At 43.4% G+C, this 9,701-nt stretch overlaps 1 long non-coding RNA gene across 1 annotated transcript; it reads right to left on the reverse strand.

Annotated features, from left to right (window-relative positions):
- Nucleotides 1–198: 198 nt before the first annotated feature.
- On the reverse strand, nt 199–9,556 carry LOC139071723 (uncharacterized). Its single transcript, XR_011521543.1, has 3 exons — nt 9,394–9,556; nt 955–1,102; nt 199–641 (listed from the first exon to the last, which is right to left on the reverse strand). It is a non-coding gene; the product is annotated as an uncharacterized lncRNA (long non-coding RNA).
- Nucleotides 9,557–9,701: the final 145 nt, after the last annotated feature.

A 9,701-nucleotide genomic window follows, 5' to 3' on the forward strand; every position in this document is an offset into this window, starting at 1 on the left:
ATATACACACAAAAAATAAAATAAAATAAATAAATAAAATGGCACAAAAAAAGCCAAAAAAACAAACAAAAACCCATCCCTCCCGCAGAATCGCCACCTTATCGTGGTGGGAGGGTTTGAGGACCTCCATCGTCCTGGAAGCTGTGTAGTCTGGTTCATTAGCCCCTGTTAGGGTCTCCATGGCAACATGGTCTCGGGTAGGCGGTCGGACTAAGCACGATTCAAACACCTGAAGATTAGACCTCCTCTATGTGGATGGTGAGATCGAGGTCTTCCATGTAGAGGAGGTGCTATCCATGGCCAGTCTTGTTGATTATCTGGTGGACGGGGATCTGACCTCTGCAGAACAGCAGTGGGGACAGGGCGTCTCCTTGGTATTAGCCAAGTCAGTTAGCCATTCAGAGTGAGTCCCATCCTTTAGCAGCTGCTTCATTTGTGCTGCCAGGCACTCATGGAGTGCAGTGAGCTTCTTAAGCCAGTAGGCGTGGATCATGTTAGGTCCTGGAGCTGTCCAGTTCTTCAGACCTGAGGCTCTTTGTTGGATGTCTGCCACAGTGATGGATACTGGGTTCTGCTCAGGGAGGTGGCTGTGGTCTTCTCTAGAGAGACTAGCCCCTTTGCATCACTGTTCAGTCTCCAGACTTAGTGAACACAAACGGTCAGAACACACACACATGGTCAGAACACACACACACACACACACACACACACACACGTATGGTCAGAACACACACACACACACACACACACACACTGTAATCTTTCCAGTTCCTATTTTAAAGCGGGTTAAATCTTTCTTCAGAGGCCAACAACAAAAATAAAAAACAGTAATTCTCTTAAATGAAAATATAAAATCTCACCTATTAACTTTCATGCTTTGGAGCAGAAAAAGTGCATAAAACCCAGAATATTTCAAGCTCAGTTTGCTCCACTCTGATTTACTGTGATGCTCACCTGTTCAAACCAGACACCTGCATCTCTGGGGTTGGGAGGAGGGTCCTTCAAGACTGTTGGAAACCCATTTCAGGTGACTGCCTCTAGAAACTCATCAAGAGAATGCCAAGAGCGTGCAAAGCAGTAATCAGAGCAAAGGGTGACTTTTCTGAAGAAAATGGAAAATAAAACACATTTTCAGTTATTTCACCTTTAAACTCCACATCATAGGTTTGATGCCTTCAGTGAGAATCTCCCAATGTAAACGGTCAAGATAATAAAGACAGCACATTGAATAAGAAGGCATGTCCAAACCTTTGGCTTGTACTGAATAAAACAAAGTTTACAAAATAAATATTTGTATTTTTCATTTAACAGATAAAAGAGAAGCAGCAATTCCAGCCAATCTGACATTAATCAGATGTATTTGTTAAATAAGCAGCAATAACATATAATTTTTTCTTATTCTGTCAGTATAATAATGACAGTAACAGATGTTTTGAGAGACAGTTCGACTTGTTTTTGTTGGCATCGAGCCGCTCTGAACATAAACCAGCCACCAGTATGGTACCGTTTCCTCGTGTAAAACTGGGTTTCTCATCTTGGGTTCTGAGGTTCTGATCGGAATCTTTGATCCAGTTGACTTCCTGATCACCGGTTCCTCTGTGTTTCTGGTCCTGTTTTAACATCAGGTCGTGTCCTCTGCAGGAGCAGCAGGGGGCTGTGTCCATTTCTGACGTTTAACTACGTAGAACCCAATCAGAACCACAGAAACCACCAAAGTCACAGCGACCACGACCCAGATTCAGAGCAAAACGCCCTCCGGCACCGTGGAGACATTCAGTGTTCCGTTCTTAGAAACCTGTTCGGCTACTGGAGTCATGCTGGAGTCGTGTTTGAGGTCAGGGCTGGAGTGGGACTTATTTTCAGCTCTGGAGTTTCAGGGTTCAGACCGGTGTTCTCCGTCTGAGAGGAGGGCCAAGATGGCAGCGTGACGAGGCGGATTCTTACGAGCTCTCAACACTAGATGATAATAAGTCATATCTTCAGTGCCTTTTTGACGTTTATCCTGCTTCCAAGCTTCTTTGAAGATTAGTGTGGTTTGTGTTCAAGGCACTATAAGGAACAAGAACATGTCAAAATCTGTTCAGGAGAGGTTACGCACCTCGAGCTAACAACTAGTGGCTAGCGTGCTAGCTAGCAACCAAACTATCTGAAAACAAAAACGGACAAACAGCAGATGGCAGAGGACTTTCTTCCACTACCAATAACACCATCCAAACCTAGCCTACCCTAACCCTACCTACTACATCACTAAAGTCAGTCGATTGCAAGTTTTTAGGAACCATGACTTGATCTGGACTGGGGCAACCTACATAAACCCTAAATAAATGCATGAGAGGATTTCTGAAGAACGAAGCTCATTTTCCTCTGAACACAAGTTATGGAAGTGCTTGTCCATCGTTTGTGTTAGAGGCGCCGTTCCCTCTCGGCTGCCTGATTGCAGGGGCGGGCCCCTCCCAAGCCCTGGCCGGGGGCTCACTGCCCTGAAGCTCCACCCCTGACGTGAAGAAGGAAAGTCTGCCTACTTTGTTGACAGTCGAGATTTCGTGAACGGAGCCGAAATTCACATATAAACTTTAAATCACACCAAGAATCTCAAGTCTTCTCAAACCCCAGATGGTATTCTTTGTTTTCCTACAAGATTTACAGACAAAAAATAAAGAAGTAAAATATACGTATGCAAAAAAAGAGGGAATGGAGAAGGGGAAGAAAGGATGAAGGGTAGTAAAGAAAGGAAGAAAAAACAGAAAGATAGCTAAAGGTTCATTATTGTTGTTTTCTGATACACATTACTGCTAGCTTCACAAATTTATCTCTGTTGTTAACTAAATGTTTATTGTTAGATAGATAAAGATTTGTTTTGAAATACACTCTAGTCAAGGTCGTGGTTCAGTTTATGGTGGTTTGGCGCCATCATGTGGACAAATAATGACATTGCGGTTATTTTATAATTATTTGTTGCTTTATTTTGCAGTTTACTTGCAAAATCTAAACAATTAAGATGTAAGAAATTTTTTATTGACTGTTTACCTACTTTATAAGTCTTAATGCATGTTTTTTGTGTTTTTTGTTTAGAAACTAACCTTATATTTGACTCCTAAAACAAATTTATCCTTGCAAAAAAACCACAATTCCAGAAATCATCAACAGTAATAAAACAACCCAGTGTGATTTATCTGGAGAGTGTAGACGACCAAAATGAGACAATTCTGAAGAAATACAATCCATAAATTTGAGACAAAGGCCTCAAGAAAAAAAGAAGTCTGCATCCAAAGAGGTACAACAATTATTCATGATGAGACATAAAATAAATTAAAATGTCTGAAAATATAAGACAATTATGATGCATAGCCTAAATTAGCAAATGCTGCATGCAGAATCGTAGGGAAACAATAAATTGTGATTATCTTTTTTAAAACAGATGAAAAATGACAAAACAGACTAAATATGGGACACAGATGCACGCAGACATGCATAAATCAAAAAAGTTGTCACTAAATGAACCCAACTTAGTTCAAAATAAGCTGAAAAATGATCAAAATCACACAGAAACAATTGTTAAAGGACCAAAAACGAGCTCAAATTGTGGAGCAATTATGCCTAAAAGCCACACAATACCCAGCTGGAGGCTGAATGAAACTGTGGCCTTGAATCAGAGTCTTTTCAAAAATGTCAGAGGCCTTTCAAGGACTTCTCTGGTTCTCAAAGACGTCCCATGAATATAATCTATTATAAAACACACGATTCACTAATTATGTGTTTGCAAGGCTGAAACTCTGTGGATTAAAACTGAAGTTGAGGCATCATGTTTGCAGGTAATATCATTTTAATACATTAACCCTGAACTAAATCCAACATGTGGACTCGAGCTGACACGTCATTTTCAGCAGTAAGAGTCAGCTTTAAGATGATCTGAATCGTCTCTTAGCTATGGCTGCCAGGGGGAACTCACCTGAAACTCAAGCCTGTTCAGATCTTCTCTTTTTCATTGTTTAGCTTCATCTGTTAGCCAGTAAGTCATTTTCAAATGACATTAGAGCAAATGTGTTCAGTCAGAAGATCTGCAAATGTTATTTATGGAGGCCAGGTAAAAAAGATTATTTAGGATTTGATCATGGTTCAGTTGAAAGTGATTTAACACCATCCTGTGGACCTTAAACCCCATTGCATTAAATTTGATACTGGAAGCCATGTGGGGTAATCTTAAACCATAAGACCAGTTTTTACCTCTAAATGTTAATTTTTGAGAAATGAAATGAATATTTTACTCCAAAAATAAAGAAAATACTAATTTTAACAGAAGAATTGGGATTTGTTTATAAATAAAACAGAAAAGCTTTAGGTAAAAATGACTGACTGGTAACAGTCTGATTATTATATGACCACCTGTTGATGTTTATGTTTGTTTATGTTTATGTATTAAGCAGATGCTTTGGTCCAAAGCGACTTACAAGTGATAATCAGCATATTGTCCTTGAGGCTAACAACAACAATAACAACAACAACATTGACATCAGTCATGGAGAGGAGGGAACAAAGGAGTGGATGGTAGAGAGGGGGGACGGGTGCAGGCAAGGTGCTAGTTAGATACTCTCTGAAGAGCAGGTTCTTCAGGAGTTTCTTGAAAATTGAAAAGGAAGCCCCTGTTCTGGTAGAGCTTGGAAGGTCATTCCACATTTGTGGAACGATGGATGAGAAGAGTCTGGATTGTCCTGAGCGTGGTGTAGGCACTGTTAGCCGACGATCCTGTGATGACCGGAGCGGCCGGGCCAAGACGTAAGCCTTTGCAAGAGGATTCAGGTAGATGGGAGCCGTACCATCTCGGACTTTGTATGCTAGTGTTAGCAATTTGAATTTGATGCGTGCTGCTAGCGGCAGCCAGTGGAGCTTAATGAACAGAGGGGTGACGTGTGCTCTTTTTGGCTGATTGAAGACCAGACGCGCCGCTGCGTTCTGGACCATTTGAAGAGGTCTCACAGTACAGGCTGGAAGACCAGTTAGAAGGGCATTGCAGTAATCGAGGCGGGAGATGACAGTAGATTGCACCAGGAGCTGGGTGGCATGTTGTGTTAGGTATGGTCTGATCTTTCGTATGTTATAAAGCACAAAGCGGCATGAACGAGCAACAGAGGCAACATGATCTTTAAAGGCCAGGTGTTCATCAATCACAACACCCAGATTTCGAACTGCCTTTGAAGGAGCCAGAGATAGGAAGTAGAGCCCTGCACTGAAGCCCTAGGCCCTCGGGTCGGCTCGGCCCGACGGCCGGGCTTCGGGCCAACGACTGTGTGATTACCTCGGACACGGGCCGGGCCGGGTGCCTTTATTTTTAATCGAATTCATTAAAAAAATTGAAAAAAAAAATTGAAACACTTAAACCAGGGGTCGGCAACCTGTTCCTATCAAAGAGCCATTATTACCCATTTCCCACAGTAAAGAAAACACTGGGAGCCACAGCAGCCGCGGCGTTGTGGGCGGGGCCTACCCTCAGACAGCAGAGCGCTGCTCACAACAGGTGACAGCAGCCAGTACCGGTCGCTCGTGTTCGTCAAAGTTATCTTTCATAAGACGATAATAAAACGATTTATATAAAATGGATCCAGAAGCTGTAGCCCGTCTCTGCCGACAATATTTTGATATTTTTCACCCTGTTGGTGGTTTTACTGAGCAGGTGCCACGTTTGTCATACGTTTCTTTTTAAAACATGTTTAGACTGTTCAGAATACAAATCCAGGCTCTGTCACGTTTGATTGTTGTAATTAAACTTTGTAGGTGGGGAAGGTCAGAAAAGGATCCGATCATTTTGTTTTTCCCTCATTTAGACGGAGATAACGGCGCAGTGCGCCTGGCTCTGGTGTTAATCAAGTTTAATTTTATCTATTTTCACAAGAAAACAGAACAGGTAAAAGCAGGGCTTGTGTTGACCGGACAGTTCCCATATTTGACCGTTTATTTTGACGGAGAAAGAATAGAAAGAATTACCCCGACGCATGCAGATGAACTGACATTTTATTCTACGCACATCGCAGATGTAGCTAAATCGCTCAAGAAAAGATTCCCATCTGAACATCTGAGCTGGACACTGCTCAGCGCAGCTCACTGTCAGCGTGTACTACATAAGGTATACAGCGAGCTGAAGATGTGGAGAGGGGCTTGGAGCGCGTCGCAGAACCAGAGAGCATGCGGGAAGATTCCTCCGACTGAATTCAGTCGGAGGAATCTTCCCGCTGATCTGAATCTGATGCGGCTCTCTGTGCTTGTAAAATAATGAATGGATATTTAAATAAAATGCTTTATATTTTACTGAATTAATTTTATATCTGTATGTCAGTTCTATGTAAAGATTGTCTGCGTAAACCTGAACAGGCCCAACCCAGTCTTACTGTGAGACCGGGTTGATGGGTCACGCTTGTGCAAAATCAGAGGCGCTTCCTGAGCTGAAGAGGATGTGAGATTCTGGGATTCTCCTCAGACGGCTCCTGGATGCGTCACCATATCGGAGACAAGAACAAGCACTATTCAGCCAAAGTTTCATAATCAGGGAACATTTTCTAAGTGACAAGTCTCTCTGAGAGACAGGGTTTGGAAAATACTCGCTTCAGTGGGAGGAACCTTCCCGCATGCGCTCTGGTTCTGCAACGCGCTCCAAGCCAATCTCCACAACTTTAGCTCGCTGTGCACATATGCGCTGACAGCGAGCTGCGCTGAGCAGTGTGCAGCTCAGATGTTCAGATGGGAATCTTTTCTTGGGTGATTTAGCAACATCTGCGATGTGCGTGGAATGAAATGTCAGTTCGTCTGCATGCGTCGGGGTAATTCTTCCTATTCTTTCTCCGTCAAAATAAACGGTCAAATACGGGAACTATCTGGTCAACACAACACAAGCCCTGCTTTTAACTGTTTTGTTTTCTTGTGAAAATTGTTGGAAAGAGATAAAATTTAACTTGATTACCACCAGAGCCAGTGCGCCATCATCTCCGTGACGGTAAATGAGGGAAAAACAAATTGATCGGATCCTGCACGTCTTTTAACACATTGGTCAGGATTGACACACTTTGTTTTCATTTAGTTGGTTAAAAAAAAGTCGGGCTCGGGCTCGGGTCGGGCTAGAGAATCCTGAAAACCTTTTTGGGCCGGGTCGGGCTGGGGCTCCACCCCCTCGGGCCGGGCCGGACACGGGCTCAGATTTTAGGCCCGTGCAGGGCTCTAATAGGAAGTCATTTTGGTTGCGATATTATGCTGTATGGATGGTTTTGCTGGGATGACAAGTAGTTCAGTTTTAGAGAGGTTGAGTTGGAGATGGTGGGATTTCATCCATTTTGTTATGTCAGAGAGACGGTTTGACACTCATGCAGAGACAGTGTGGTCGTCCGGTGGAAATGACAGATAGACCAGGGTGTCGTCTGCATAGCAGTGGTAGGAGAAGCCATGTGATCGAATGATCTCACCCAGTGAGGTGGTGTATGTGGCAAAGAGAAGAGGTCCTAGTACAGAGCCCTGGGGGGCTCCTGTGGCAAGATGGTGCATGGTAGAGGATTGTCCAAGCCAAGATACACTGAATGATCGTCCTGTGAGGTACGATTCAAACCAGGCATGTGCTTACTCTGTGATGCCCATGCTAGAGAGTGTGGACAAAAGGAAGCCATGGTTGACAGTGTCAAATGCAGCCGATAAGTCGAGCAGGATAAACACTGAGGATTTGCCTGTCCCTCTAGCTTCTTTTAAGGATTCAGTCACTGCTAACAGAGCGGTTTCAGTGGAGTGGCCCTGTTTGAACCCAGACTGGTAAGGGTCAAGCAGACAGTTTTGTGAGAGGTATTCTGTGATCTGCTTGAAAGCCACCCTTTCAATGATTTTGGACAGAAAAGGGAGGAGAGAGATAGGTCGGTAGTTCTCCACGTGATTTGGAGGAAGAGATGTTTTTTTGGCAGCGGTTTAACCTGAGCATGCTTGAGAGAGGTGGGAAATGTACCGGATGTCAGTGAAGTGTTGATCACGTTTGACTGCTGCGGCTACTGTAGGAGCAATAGCTTGGAGCAGCTTAGTTGGAATGGGGTCAAGTGGGCATGTAGTAGGGCGGCTGCACGTGAGAAGCTTGGACACACAATTCTCAGTGAGAGGGGAAAAAGAGGAAAATGAAGCAGTAGGGCCTGAGATGGTTGGGCTAGAAGGAGTTTGTGGTTGCGAATGTTCAGGAGTGTCCAGTTGAGTAAACTGTTTGCTTATAGCTGCCACTTTGTCAGTGAAAAATGAGGCAAAGGTATCAGCTGATAGAATGTTGGTAGGAGGTGGAGATGGAGGGTTGAGCAGAGTTTTGAATGTTGAAAAAAGTTTCTGAGTCAATAGAGCTGAGAATTTTGTCAGTGTAGAAAGCTTTCTTTGCATCAGTGATGCTGGCAGAGAATGAGGACAGTAATTCCTGAAATTTCAATTGATGACCAGGATCTTTTGTTTTGCGCCATTTCCGTTCCGCAGCTCTAAGATTGGTGCGTAGAGACCGGAGGGTATCATTTAGCCAAGAGTGCGACTGAGAGGATCTAGCAGGTCTAGTGGCTAAAGGGCACAAGTTGTTAAGACAAGAGCAGAGTGTGGAGCAGAGTGACTAGGTGGCTTCATTCACTTCATAAGCAGAGAATGTGCTGGGAGATGGAAGAGTGGAGGCAACAAGAGAGGAGAAGTAGTTGGGTGCCAGATTGCGGAGGTTGCGGCGGAATGAGACCATTGGGGAGGAAGCAGTGGACCTCCCTTGTAGAGTCGTGCTGAAATGGATGAAGTAATGATCCGAAAGATGCAGCGGTGTGACAGAGATTGTGTCTATGGCATTGATGTGTCTGATTTAATAACTTATTAAAACTTTGCTTTAGAAAAATATTCATTATACAATTATAATTTAATTGAATAACTAGAAAATAATCTCAAATGTCTGGTAACCTGTTAGAGGTGCGCAGAAGAGCATCCAGCTGCAACACTGAGAAATAAAGTTAAAATAAAACCCTGACTTATTTTCAGATGGAAACACTATTTTATGAAAACACAACTTGTGATTGACCTCACTTGTAATTTCCCAAACACGAAAACTCATCAGTGAACATTTACTAAAGAAGTACATCCTCGTTTTCTCCTACACTTTCCATTTTCCTTCTCTACAGATTTTTTTCTTTCACATTTGTCCAGATGATTCCTCATGATCATTCATGTAAATGAAAATAAAGATAACTGTTGTCAGGTTGAATTGCACCGTGGATCTGGTGGGAGAGTCTGCCCCCCTGGCTTTACCGTGAGGTCCGGACCGAACCGGACAGAGCCAACATCTGGACCTCTTTAATAGAGCAGGTCTTTGTAATCCTTTCCATTATTCATTCTCATAATATTCCCTCAGTGAGTGAGTGATCCTACCTGCTGATGCTGCTGGGTCTTGCTGCTGACTCCGGAAATAGCACGTTTTAGTGAAAAATGCCCATTTTGCACATTTAGTGGCGTCTGTTTCTAGAGTTTTCCTCCTGAGTCCTGCTTCTCCCACCCAGAGTCACCTGAAGTGTTCCGTCTGGAAGCGCCTGCAGAAAAAAGGCAGAGGCGGCCCGGGGACAGCGCGGTCTGATCAAAGCCATGACTGAACCCTAACCCCAACAGAAAAAGAGAAGAAGACAAGAACTGACGAGTTATAAAAAATATGTTTTTGTTTTTGTACCTGACATGAGAGGCCC

Source organism: Nothobranchius furzeri, chromosome 9 (assembly GCF_043380555.1).
Source record: "Nothobranchius furzeri strain GRZ-AD chromosome 9, NfurGRZ-RIMD1, whole genome shotgun sequence".
NCBI lineage: Eukaryota > Metazoa > Chordata > Actinopteri > Cyprinodontiformes > Nothobranchiidae > Nothobranchius > Nothobranchius furzeri.